The sequence below is a fragment of the Anomaloglossus baeobatrachus genome, chromosome 1 (assembly GCF_048569485.1).
Source record: "Anomaloglossus baeobatrachus isolate aAnoBae1 chromosome 1, aAnoBae1.hap1, whole genome shotgun sequence".
Lineage (NCBI taxonomy): Eukaryota > Metazoa > Chordata > Amphibia > Anura > Aromobatidae > Anomaloglossus > Anomaloglossus baeobatrachus.
Window position 1 is genome coordinate 179,286,289 of NC_134353.1, and position 13,116 is coordinate 179,299,404.

General features: G+C 51.5%; 1 protein-coding gene across 2 annotated transcripts in view; it reads left to right on the forward strand.

Annotated features, from left to right (window-relative positions):
- The first annotated feature begins 271 nt into the window (after positions 1–271).
- Positions 272–13,116, forward strand: part of SH3RF1 (SH3 domain containing ring finger 1) — a 211,547-nt gene continuing 198,702 nt past the window's right edge. For both annotated transcript variants that reach the window (XM_075347241.1, XM_075347249.1), the window contains exon 1: positions 272–549. The gene's annotated coding sequence lies outside the window, so the exon portion shown is untranslated. The remainder of the gene's footprint in view (positions 550–13,116) is intronic.

Consider the following 13,116-nt stretch of genomic DNA (forward strand, 5'->3'; position numbering starts at 1 on the left):
TCGTCCATTTATTAGTTTATAATTAATATTTTGTTTTCAGTCTAAATGCATAATAATAATAATAATAATTATTAATAATAAGCATAGCTCCTATATATAAAGAAGCCGCACAGCACAGATCCCCGCACAGCACAGATCCCCGCACATTCACAGCACAGCACAGATCCCCGCACAGTGCACCGATCGGCGCTGTGCAGACCTTCCCACAGTCTGTGCTCTGTCGCATTGGATAAAGCGTCGCTTGTCGCCGATATCTATGAATGAACGATCCCTCACATTCATCTCGGTGCTGGCGATCACTTCCCCGCCCCGCGTGTCCCCTCCCCGGGCAGTGACGTGCCTGCTGGCGGGTGGCAGGAGGGGGAGGAGGAGAGGAGGCGCACCACAGTCTCCGGGAGAGAGGACCCGAGCGCGGACCCTGAGCCGTACACTGCCGCAGGGACAAAGCACCGGAGACAGCAGCCCCTGTGTGCTGGCAGTGCCCGGCCGGGGGCGCCTACAGGCTGCGGGCACTGCCCATGTCCCGGACTGGTGACTCCTCCTGCGCAGGTCAGTGCTGTCTCCTGTGCCCTGCACCAGCAGAACAGGACTGGGAGTTGTGGGACCAAGTGCAGACACATGGATATACACGGAGGTGCGCACTACACACGTCATAGTCTACACTGCACATAGCACACCGCACTGTATATAGTGTACACCATGCATTACACTGTGTATATATAGTATGCATGTACTACACTGCACTGTGTATAATGTACACCATGGATCACACTGCACTATGTATATATAATATACATGAATTACACTGCACTGTATATAGTGTATACTATGTATTTCACTGCACTATGTATAGTATATGTATTACACTGTATATAGCGTACACCATGCATTACATTGCACTATATATATATAATATATATGTATTACACTGCACTGTATATAGTGTACACTATGTATTTCACTGCATTAGGTATGTATAGTATATGTATTGCACTGTATATAGTGCACATCATGTATTATACTGTACTAAGTATATATAATATACATGTATTACACTACACTGTATATAATATATACTGTGTATTACACTACACTGTATATGATATACACTGCACTGTATGTATGACACCCCATGTATAATGCTACAGTGTATATATAAAGTAATCTACACATATATAACACTATACTGTATATAATATACATTATGTATTACTCTACACTCTATATAATATACAATGCACTGTATATAATATACCCCATGTTTTGCACTGTACATTATATATACACTGCACTGTACATATTACACACCATGTATAACACTACAATGTATATAATATAAACCATGTATATTATATATCACTACATTCTATATAATGTGCACAGCACTGTACATAGCATAATCCATGTATTTCACTACACTGTGTATAATGTACACCATGTATTACACTACACTAATACATTATTCTGTACATAATGCATACCATGTATTACATGTCACTACATATAACCATCATGTTATTACGCCTCACATAATACAAACACTACACATATTAGACTACACTGTCCTTAATTCACCCCATTTATAACACTGCACTGTATATAATACACACCATGTACTACACTACAGATACTTCACTGTACATAGTATGCATGTATTACACTACCCTGTACACATCACACACCATGTATTACATTACAATGTAGATATCACTATATATTTTACACATCTCCATTAGTGTTGAACTGATCCCATGGCTGAATCCTCTTTAGGAGATGGTCCTGGCACTTGCTGGACTTTCTTGGGGACCCTGAAGCCTTCACCACAGCAATTAAACCTGATTCTTTGAAGTTCTTCTTGATGTGGTAAATCGCTGGTTTAGGGTCAATCTTACAAGCAGCAATGTCCTTTCTTGTAAAGCTCATTTGATGCAACGCAAATATGACTGTATGTGTATTTTTGGAGGTAAACGGAATTAAAGACAATGATCGCACCAGCCCCCTTTTAAACAATATAATATTAATTTATATAGCGTTATTAATTCCACAGCGCTTTACATACATTGGCAACACTGTCCCCATTGGGGCTCACAATCTATGGTCCCTATCTCTATGTCTTTGGAGTGTGGGAGGAAACCCACATAAAACATGGGGAGAACATGTCAACTCTGGGCAGATGTTGTCCTTGGTGGGATTGGAACCCAGGACCCCAGCACTGCAAGACTGCTAACCACTGAGCCACCATGCTGCCCGAAATATACCAGTCTGCTTTTATAATTCAATCAGCATGATAAAGTGACATTAGCTACCTTGTCTTGGTTAATACATTTTCCTGAGATAATAATATCACTAAAATTATGTTAGCAGATCATTTTGTGGCAGGGCTGCAAATTAGAGGAATTGTATTTTTTGTGATGAAAGGGAATCTGTCACCAGGTTTTTGCCACTTAATCTGAGAGCAGCATAATGTAGGGGCAGAAATCCTGATTCCAGCGATGTGTCACTTACTGGGCTGCTTAGTTTAGTTTTGATAAAATCCCTGGTTAATCAGCAGTAAATTATCATTACAGGACTACTTGGCTTGCTGCAGGTAGTCCAACAGATTCATGAGCTCTGTATAACTGCGAGATCTGCAGCAGAGAAAACATTAATATTATCAAAATGACAGCAAACAGCTCAGTAAGTGACACATCACTGGAATCAGGGTCTCTGTCTCTACATTATTCTGCTCTCAAATGGGGGAGCAATTACCTGGTTGCAGATTTCCTTTAAATTAGTTTTCATAGTAAGCAATTCTTTGCTATTCATTTGATCAGAATCTAGCTTTAAAGGGGTTTGCACTACTCTGGCAAACCCTTCTCAATCAGCGTGTTTGCCTTCTTTAAATTAACAACACTTATACTTACTTCTGGTGCTGGTGCTGTTCCAGCGGTGTTGGCACTCGCTCTCGTGGGGCTTACGTGAAGTTGTTATGTCACACGATGTTCAGTTTGTCCAAAGGTGAAGCCTGAGCTGAGTAGGAGCAGGGCTCGCATGACGTAACAGCATCACGTGAGCCTTAGGAGAGAGAGTGCCGCAACAGCTGGAACAGCACCGGGATGGGAGTGAGTATCAATGTGGTTATTTTAATGGGGCAAACAGGGTGTCCACCACTCGGACAACCCCTTTAATGCAAATTGTCACTATAAATACTGTAGCAGCACACTTTGTGAAAAGCAAAACTTGTGTCAGACTCAAAACTTCTGTCCAGGACTGTGCGCCTCCCTATACAAGGTACACAGCTTGCTATATCACTCGTACACTAAAGTACATAACCATATCTGCAGAGAAACACCTGACTGTATTAGGCTATGTCCGCACGCTGCGTTCTGGTTTGACAACAAAAATGCACCCTCTGGCAGACTCTTGACAAATGTAAACACTGTTTGATAAAAAAAACGCAGTAAAAACTCGTGCGTTTTTGATGCGTTTTCACTCCGTTTTCCTTGCGGTTGGGCTGCGTTTTGGACAGTGCGTCAGAGTTTCACCCAAGTTCATTCTCATCGTGCGGCTATGTCTCTGTGTGCTGTCATGAACTCGGGTGAACCTCTGATGTCAGTGCTGTGACACAGGCAGTAGTGCGGGGCCTCGCAGCTGTGATGTCAGAGCTTCACCCGAGTTCATTCTCATCATGCGGCTATGTCTCTGTGTGCTGTCATGAACTCGGGTGAACCTCTGATGTCAGTGCTGTGACACAGGCAGTAGTGCGGGGCCTCGCAGCTGTGATGTCAGAGCTTCACCCGAGTTCATTCTCATCATGCGGCTATGTCTCTGTGTGCTGTCATGAACTCGGGTGAACCTCTGATGTCAGTGCTGTGACACAGGCAGTAGTGCGGGGCCTCGCAGCTGTGATGTCAGAGCTTCACCCGAGTTCAATCTCATCTCGCGGCTCTGTCTCTGTGTCGCGGTCTGATTTGCTGTCACAGGTGAAGGACTCACCTGTGACCGCAAATCACCTGAGTGAGGTCAGCGGTGATCGCTCAGCTTACTACAGTCACTCAGGTGATTTGCTGTCACAGGTGAAGGACTCCAGCTTTGGCTGCGGGTAACCTGAGTGACATCACCGCTGATAGCACGACTCAATTCAGTTGCTGCGTGGAGCTCACAGCGAGCAGTCATGCTTTATGGCCGCTCGCTATGAGCTTCCGATGTAGCAGAGTTGAAAGCGTCGTGGGACCTCGTGTGGATTACGTCGGACTCAGAGGGATGTTTGGGGGTTAATAAAGTGGAGAAAGAGGGTGTTTTTTTGTCTTTTATTCCAAATAAAGGATTTTTCGGGTGTATGTGTTTATTTACTTTCACTTACAGATTAATCATAGGGGTGTCTGGTTGACTCCTGCCATGATTAACCTAGGACTTAGTGGCAGCTATGGGCTGCCATTAACTCCTTATTACCCCGACTGCCACCACACCAGGGTAATTGGGATGAGCCCTGTAAGGTCCCGGGACTGTCTCATCTAATGGATGCGGCAATTCCGAGAGGCTGCTGGTTGATATTTTTAAGCTAGGGGGCAGCCTAAAAATAATAGACCTCCCTAGTCTGAGAATTCCAGCCCTCAGCTGTGTGGCTTTATCTTGGCTGGGTATCAATTGGGGGGAGAGCACATCGTTTTTTTACATTATTAATCTTACTGCACGATATAGACCCGCCCAACAACGGCTATGATTGGTTGCAGTGAGACAGCTGTCACTCAGCGTGGGGGCACGTCTGACTGCAACCAATCATAGGCGCCGGTGGGCAGGGGAAGCAGAGAATATGAGATGAGCCTTAAGCCAGCTTTACACCTTACAATTAGGTATGCGATCTCGTATGCGATGTGACACGCCCAGGTCGCATATGCGATTGAATGAGATTGCACGTTGGTCGTTCATTTGCTGTCACACGTGCGTTAGTAGTCTATGTTAAATTGATCAATTTTGTGTGCGATCCTTTAGATCATGTGTTCTGTGACGTATGCATTGGGCACCCTTTTTTTTTTTATTTATTGACTTGCCAAGCGTGTGTAATGTGTAGGGATGCGTTTTTACTATGTCATCTGCCGTTCAGCTCTGCTACATGGCCGCTAACAGCAGACACAGACAGCCATGTAGCAGAGCTGAATGGCAGATGACAGCAGACACAGAAAGAGCCGCACTATCAGAATGAACTCAGGTGAACTTCACCCGACTTCATTGTCATGCTGCGGCTCTGTCTGTGTCGCGTCCTGATTAGCGGTCACCTGTGAAGGGCTCACCGGTGACCGCTAAACTCCTGAGTAACTGAATTGAGCAGCCCTCTCTCATATACTCACCGATCCCCGGCGCGGCGCTGCACGGCATTCACACTGCTCCGGCGGCTTTTACTATTTTGAAAAAGCCGGCCGCCCATTAAACAATCTCGTATTCCCTGTTTTCCCCGCCCACCGGCGCCTATGATTGGTTACAGTGAGACACGCCCCCCACGCTGAGTGACAGGTGTCACACTGCACCCAATCACAGCAGCCGGTGGGCGTGTCTATACTGTGCAGTGAAATAAATAATTAAATAATTAAAAAAAACGGCGTGCGGTCCCCCTCAATTTTAAAACCAGCCAGATAAAGCCATACAGCTGCAGGCTGGCATTCTCAGGATGGGGAGCCCCACGTTATGGGGAGCCCCCCAGCCTAACAATATCAGCCAACAGCCGCCCAGAATTGGCGCATACATTAGATGCGACAGTTCTGGGACTGTACCCGGCTCTTCCTGATTTGCCCTGGTGCGTTGGCAAATCGGGGTAATAAGGAGTTATTGGCAGCCCATAGCTGCCAATAAGTCCTAGATTAATCATGTCAGGCGTCTATGAGACACCTTCCATGATTAATCTGTAAATTACAGTAAATAAACACACACACACGAAAAAATCCTTTATTAGAAATAAAAAACACAAACATATACCCTGGTTAACCACTTTAATCAGCCCCAAAAAGCCCTCCATGTCCGGCGTAATCCAGGATGCTCCAGCGTCGCATCCAGCGCTGCTGCATGGAGGTGACCGGAGCTGCAGCAGACACCGCCGCTCCTGTCACCTCCACACAACAACTGAAGACAGCCGCGCGATCAGCTGAGCTGTCACTGAGGTTACCCGCGGCCACCGCTGGAGTATTGCTATACACAGTGCTGTATAACACATGAAATAGTGCAGTGTATGATGTAGTGCAGTATAACACGTGAAGTGTATGATATATAGTGCAATGGGGACATCGCTATACACACGGTGGCTCAGTGGTTAGCAATGTTGTTTTGCAGCACTGGGGGGGGGGGGCTAAGGTTAAAATATGACCCAAGACAACATCTGCCAGCAGTTTGTATGTTCTCCCCGTGTTTGGTGAGTTTCCTCCGGTTTCCTCCCACACTCCAAAGACTGATAGGGAATTTAGATTGTGAGCCCCAATGGGGACAGTGATGATCATGTCTGTAAAATGCTGTGAACTTAATGGTGCTATATTAGCAGTGCAGTGTCATACATACTGTATCTATGTATGCTGTAATGTGTATTATTTATTATGCATTGCTTCTATAGCGCCATTAATTCCACAGTGTTTTACAGACATTATCATCACCGTCCCCATTGGGGCTCACAATCAAAATTCCCTATCAGTAAGTCCTTGGAGTGTGGGAGGAAACCGGAGTACCTGGAGGAAACCCACACAAACACAGGGAGAACATACAAACTTCTGGCAGATGTTGTCCTTTGAGATTTGAACATAAGATCCTCAGTGGTACAAAGCAACAGTGCTAACCACTGAGCCACCGTTTGTATTGCAATATTACCCATGCATAACACTGCACTATACCACACACTATATCATACATTGCACTATATTATACACTATATCATGTTGTGCACTGTATCCAGGGCCGTATTTGCCACTAGGCACCTGTGGTCCCGTGCCTAGGGCGGCACGTTGTGGGGGGCGGCACTTTCTGGCATAAAAAAAAAAAAAAAAAAAAAAAAATATATATATATAAATTTTTTTTTTTTTTTTTTTTTTACATCCCCGCCCCCCGTCCCTCCCTCCATTACACTCGGCTGTGTTCGGGGGGGGGGAGTTGAGAGGGAGGAGAGGCGCACTTCTGTCTATTTAAATAGGCATAGTGAGCTGATTAGCCCCGGAAGTTCCATTGCCTGCACTTCCGGGGTCAGAGGCGCGCGGGGCGCGACAATCAGCTGACTGCCCCGTGCTGCAGCGTCCAATGCTGCAGACGACACACGTCGCGGAGGAGGACGCGTCTGAAGCTGGAGCCAGCCAGAAGAGGAGCCAGCCAGAGCAGAGAGGCGGGCACCGGAGCAGGTAAGGCAGAGGCAGAGCCTAGAATGTATGGGCTCCTTACAGGTTAGTTGATGATCGTTGCGATGCCTCTTTTTGTCCACTATAATCATGCAAGGGGAGGCTGGGGGGAGAGAGGCTGAGGCTGGGGGGGAGGCTGGGGAGAGAGAGAGGCTGGGGGGGAGGCTGGGGAGAGAGTGAGGCTGGGGGGGAGGCTGGGGAGAGAGTGAGGCTGGGGGGGAGGCTGGGGAGAGAGTGAGGCTGGGGGGAGGCTGGGGAGAGAGTGAGGCTGGGGGGGAGGCTGGGGAGAGAGAGAGGCTGAGGCTGGGGGGGAGGCTGGGGAGAGAGAGAGGCTGAGGCTGGGGGGGAGGCTGGGGAGAGAGAGAGGCTGAGGCTGGGGGGGAGGCTGGGGAGAGAGAGAGGCTGAGGCTGGGGGGGAGGCTGGGGAGAGAGAGAGGCTGAGGCTGGGGGGGAGGCTGGGGAGAGAGAGGGAGGCTGGGGGGAGAGAGGGAGGCTGGGGGGAGAGAGAGAGGCTGGGGGGGAGGCTGGGGGGAGAGAGGGAGGCTGGGGGGAGAGAGAGAGGCTGGGGGGGAGGCTGGGGGGAGAGAGAGAGGCTGGGGGGAGAGAGAGAGGCTGGGGGGAGAGAGAGAGGCTGGGGGGGAGGCTGGGGGGAGAGAGAGAGGCTGGGGGGGAGGCTGGGGGGAGAGCGAGAGGCTGGGATGAGGCTGGGGGGAGAGAGAGAGGCTGGGGGGGAGGCTGGGGGGAGGCTGGGGGGAGAGAGAGAGGCTGGGGGGGAGGCTGGGGGGAGAGAGAGAGGCTGGGGGGGAGGCTGGGGGGAGAGAGAGAGGCTGGGGGGGAGGCTGGGGGGAGAGAGAGAGGCTGGGGGGGAGGCTGGGGGGAGAGAGAGAGGCTGGGGGGGAGGCTGGGGGGAGAGAGAGAGGCTGGGATGAGGCTGGGGGGAGAGAGAGAGGCTGGGGGGGAGGCTGGGGGGAGGCTGGGGGGAGAGAGAGAGGCTGGGGGGGAGGCTGGGGGGAGAGAGAGAGGCTGGGGGGGAGGCTGGGGGGAGAGAGAGAGGCTGGGGGGGAGGCTGGGGGGAGAGAGAGAGGCTGGGGGGAGAGAGAGAGAGGCTGGGGGGGAGGCTGGGGGGAGAGAGAGAGGCTGAGGCTGGGGGGGGAGGCTGGGGGGAGAGAGAGAGGCTGAGGCTGGGGGGGAGGCTGGAGGGAGAGAGAGAGGCTGAGGCTGGGGAGAGAGAGGCTGAGGGGAGGCTGGGGGGAGAGAGAGAGGCTGATTCTGGGGGAGGCTGGGAGGGGGGGAGGGGGAGGGAAGCTGCTGCTGAGGGAGACTTGGAGGAGGGAGGCTGAGGGAGGAGGGAGGCTGATGCTGGGAGGAGGGAGGCTGGTGCTGGGGGAGGCTGATGCTGGGGGAGGCTGATGCTGAGGGAGGCTGATGCTGGGGGAGGCTGGGAGGGGGAGGCTTGGAGGAGGGAAGCTGAGGGAGACTTGGAGGAGGGAGGCTGAGGGAGGAGGGAGGCTGATGCTGGGAGGAGGGAGGCTGATGCTGGGGGAGGCTAGGAGGAGGGAGGCTGATGCTGGGAGGAGGGAGGCTGATGCTGGGGGAGGCTGATGCTGGGAGGAGGGAGGCTGATGCTGGGGGAGGCTGATGCTGAGGGAGGCTGATGCTGGGGGAGGCTGGGAGGAGGGAGGCTGATGCTGGGGGAGGCTGGGAGGAGGGAGGCTGATGCTGGGGGAGGCTGGGAGGAGGGAGGCTGATGCTGGGGGAGGCTGGGAGGGGGAGGAGGGAGGCTGATGCTCTGGGAGGCTGATGCTGGGGGAGGCTGATGCTGAGGGAGGCTGATGCTGAGGGAGGCTGATGCTGGGGGAGGCTGATGCTGGGGGAGGCTGGGAGGGGGAGGCTTTGAGGAGGGAAGCTGAGGGAGGCTGATGCTGGGAGGAGGGAGGCTGATGCTGGGAGAGGCTAGGAGGAGGGAGGCTGATGCTGGGAGGAGGGAGGCTGATGCTGAGAGAGGCTGATGCTGAGGGAGGCTGGGAGGAGGGAGGCTGATGCTGGGAGGAGAGAGGCTGATTCTGGGGGAGGCTGATTCTGGGTGAGGCTGGGAGGGGGGGAGGGGGAGGGAAGCTGATGCTGAGGGAGACTTGGAGGAGGGAGGCTGAGGGAGGAGGGAGGCTGATGCTGGGAGGAGGGAGGCTGGTGCTGGGGGAGGCTGGGAGGAGGAAGGCTGATGCTGGGAGGAGGGAGGCTGATGCTGGGGGAGGCTGATGCTGAGGGAGGCTGATGCTGAGGGAGGCTGGGAGGAGGGAGGCTGATGCTGGGGGAGGCTGATGCTGGGGGAGGCTGGGAGGAGAGAGGCTGATGCTGGGGGAGGCTGGGAGGGGGAAAGTGAGGCTTGGAGGAGGGAGGCTGATGCTGGGGGAGGCTGGGAGGAGGGAGGCTGATGCTGGGGGAGGCTGGGAAGAGGGAGGCTGATGCTGGAGGCTGGGAGGAGGGAGGCTGATACTGAGGGAGGCTGGGAGGAGAGAGGCTGATGCTGGGGGAGGCGGGAGGCTGATACTGGGGGAGGCTGGGAAGAGGGAGGCTGATGCTGGGGGAGGCTGGGAAGAGGGAGGCTGATGCTGGAGGCTGGGAGGAGGGAGGCTGATACTGGGGGAGGCTGGGAGAAGAGAGGCTGATGCTGGGGGAGGCTGGGCAGAGAGAGGCTGATGCTGGAGGAGGCTCATGCTGGGGGAGGATGGGAGGAGAGAGGCTGGTGCTGGGGTAAGCTGGGAGCAGGGAGGCTGATGCTGAGGGAGGCTGGGGGGAGAGAGGCTGATGCTGGGGGAGGAGAGGCTGATGCTGGGGCAGAGGCTGCTGCTGGAGGCGAGGGGAGAGAGGCTGCTGCTGGGGGAATGGAAGAGAGGGGCCAATGCTAGAGACAGAGGACAAGGGTTGAGGAATAGAGCAATGCCAATATCGATGGGGGGCAGTGTAAGGACTCAGAATAAGAGGGGGGCAGCATTGGGAGCTCATTATGGAGAAGGGGCAGCATGTGTGGGCTCAGTATGGAGTGGAACAATGTAGGGGAGTCAATATCAAGAGTGGGGTAGTGTGTGTGTGTGTGTGTGTGTGTGTGTGTGTGTGTGTGTCTCAGCATAAGCGTTAGTGTGGTGGTCTTAGTATGATGAGTGGGGCAGCATGGAGGTGTCATTATGGAAAAGCTGAAGGCAGCATTAGGAGCTCATGGAGAGGGGCAGCATGCACGGGACACTGTGAGGAGGGGGCAGCATGCACGGGACACTGTGAGGAGGGGGCAGCATGCATGGGACATTGTGAGGAGGGGGCAGCATGCATGGGACACTGTGAGGAGGGGGCAGCAGGCATGGGACATTGTGAGGAGGGGGCAGCATGCATGGGACATTGTGAGGAGGGGGCAACATGCATGGGACATTGTGAGGAGGGGGCAGCATGCATGGGACATTGTGAGGAGGGGGCAGCATGCATGGGACATTGTGAGGAGGGGGCAGCATGCATGGGACATTGTGAGGAGGGGGCAGCATGCATGGGACATTGTGAGGAGGGGGCAGCATGCATGGGACATTGTGAGGAGGGGGCAGCATGCATGGGACACTGTGAGGAGGGGGCAGCATGCATGGGACATTGTGAGGAGGGGGCAGCATGCATGGGACATTGTGAGGAGGGGGCAGCATGCATGGGACATTGTGAGGAGGGGGCAGCATGCTTGGGACATTGTGAGGAGGGGGCAGCATGCTTGGGACATTGTGAGGAGGGGGCAGCATGCATGGGACACTGTGAGGAGGGGGCAGCATGCATGGGACACTGTGAGGAGGGGGCAGCATGCATGGGACACTGTGAGGAGGGGGCAGCATGCATGGGACACTGTGAGGAGGGGGCAGCATGCATGGGACACTGTGAGGAGGGGGCAGCATGCATGGGACACTGTGAGGAGGGGGCAGCATGCATGGGACATTGTGAGGAGGGGGCAGCATGCATGGGACACTGTGAGGAGGGGGCAGCATGCATGGGACACTGTGAGGAGGGGGCAGCATGCATGGGACACTGTGAGGAGGGGGCAGCATGCATGGGACATTGTGAGGAGGGGGCAGCATGCATGGGACACTGTGAGGAGGGGGCAGCATGCATGGGACATTGTGAGGAGGGGGCAGCATGCATGGGACACTGTGAGGAGGGGGCAGCATGCATGGGACACTGTGAGGAGGGGGCAGCATGCATGGGACATTGTGAGGAGGGGGCAGCATGCATGGGACACTGTGAGGAGGGGGCAGCATGCATGGGACATTGTGAGGAGGGGGCAGCATGCATGGGACACTGTGAGGAGGGGGCAGCATGATGTGAGGACAATGTGCAGATCATATTTCATAATTGAGGAAGGTGTGGTGGGTATAATTTATAAGGGAGGGCAGTGTGTAGTTTATTAGGGGCAGTGTGACAGTCACAGTATATAACTGGGGACGGTGTGGTGGGAATATTTTATACTCATGCTATGTTTTGATGTGCCCGTGGTGATCCCCATGGGGGGGGGGGGGTTAGTGCCCTTCGTTTCTCATTGATACTTTTTAAAGTGTTTTACAGAGTAGATCTGCCTTACACAGATGTCGTGTGCGAAAACTCAGTGTTACGTTGTCACTAAGGGGCGCAACCACTTAAAGTGCCTAGGGCAGCACGAAGGCAAAATACAGCCCTGACTGTATCATACACTGCACATATTATACACTGCAGTATATCAAACACTGCACTATCTCACTATATCATACACTACACTATATTATACACTACACTATATCATACACTGCACTATATAATGCACTGTATCATGTTGTGCATTGTATCAAACACTGCACATATTATGCACTGCAGTATATAAAACACTGCACTATATCACACTATATCATACACTACACTATATTATACACTGCACTATAGCATACACTGCACTTTATCGTACACTATTTCTTACACTGCCCTATATCATACTCTTCAATATATCATACAGTATTAATTCATACTCTGCACTATATCATACTCTGCACTATATCGTACACTGCACTACATCATACTCTGCACTATATCACATAATACACTATATCATACACTGCACTATAAAAATGTTATAATAATATTTATTTCTATAGCGCCAACATATTCCACAGCGCTTTGCAATTCAGAGGGGACATGTACAGACAATATGAGACAATACAAAATAACAAAATTCAGATACCAAGAAGAGTGAGGGGGAAAATAAGTATTAGATACACTGCGATTTAGGAAGTTTTCCCACCTACAAAGAATGGAGAGGTTTGTTATTTGTATCGTAGACACAATTCAACTGTGACAGACAAAATAAAAAAATCCTAAAAATCAAGTTGTATGATATCTAAATAATTAGCATTTTATGGTATGAAATAAGTATTTGATACAGTAGAAAAATAGAACTTAATATTTTGTACAGAAACTTTTGTTTGCCATTACAGAGGTCAGACGTGTCCTCACCTGCAGCAGGGATTTTCTCCCACTCCTCCATACGGATCTCCTCCAGATCTTTCAGGTTTGGGGGCTGTCGCTGGGTAACCCTGAGTTTCAGCTCCCTCCAAAGATTTTCTATTGTGTACAGGTCTGGAGAATGACTAGGCCACTCCAGGACCTTAAAATGCTTCTTATGGAGCCACTCCTTAGCTGCCCTGTCTGTCTGATCCAGGTCATTGACATGCTGGAAAACCCAACCATGACCCATCTTCAGTGCTCTTACTGAAGGAAGGACGTT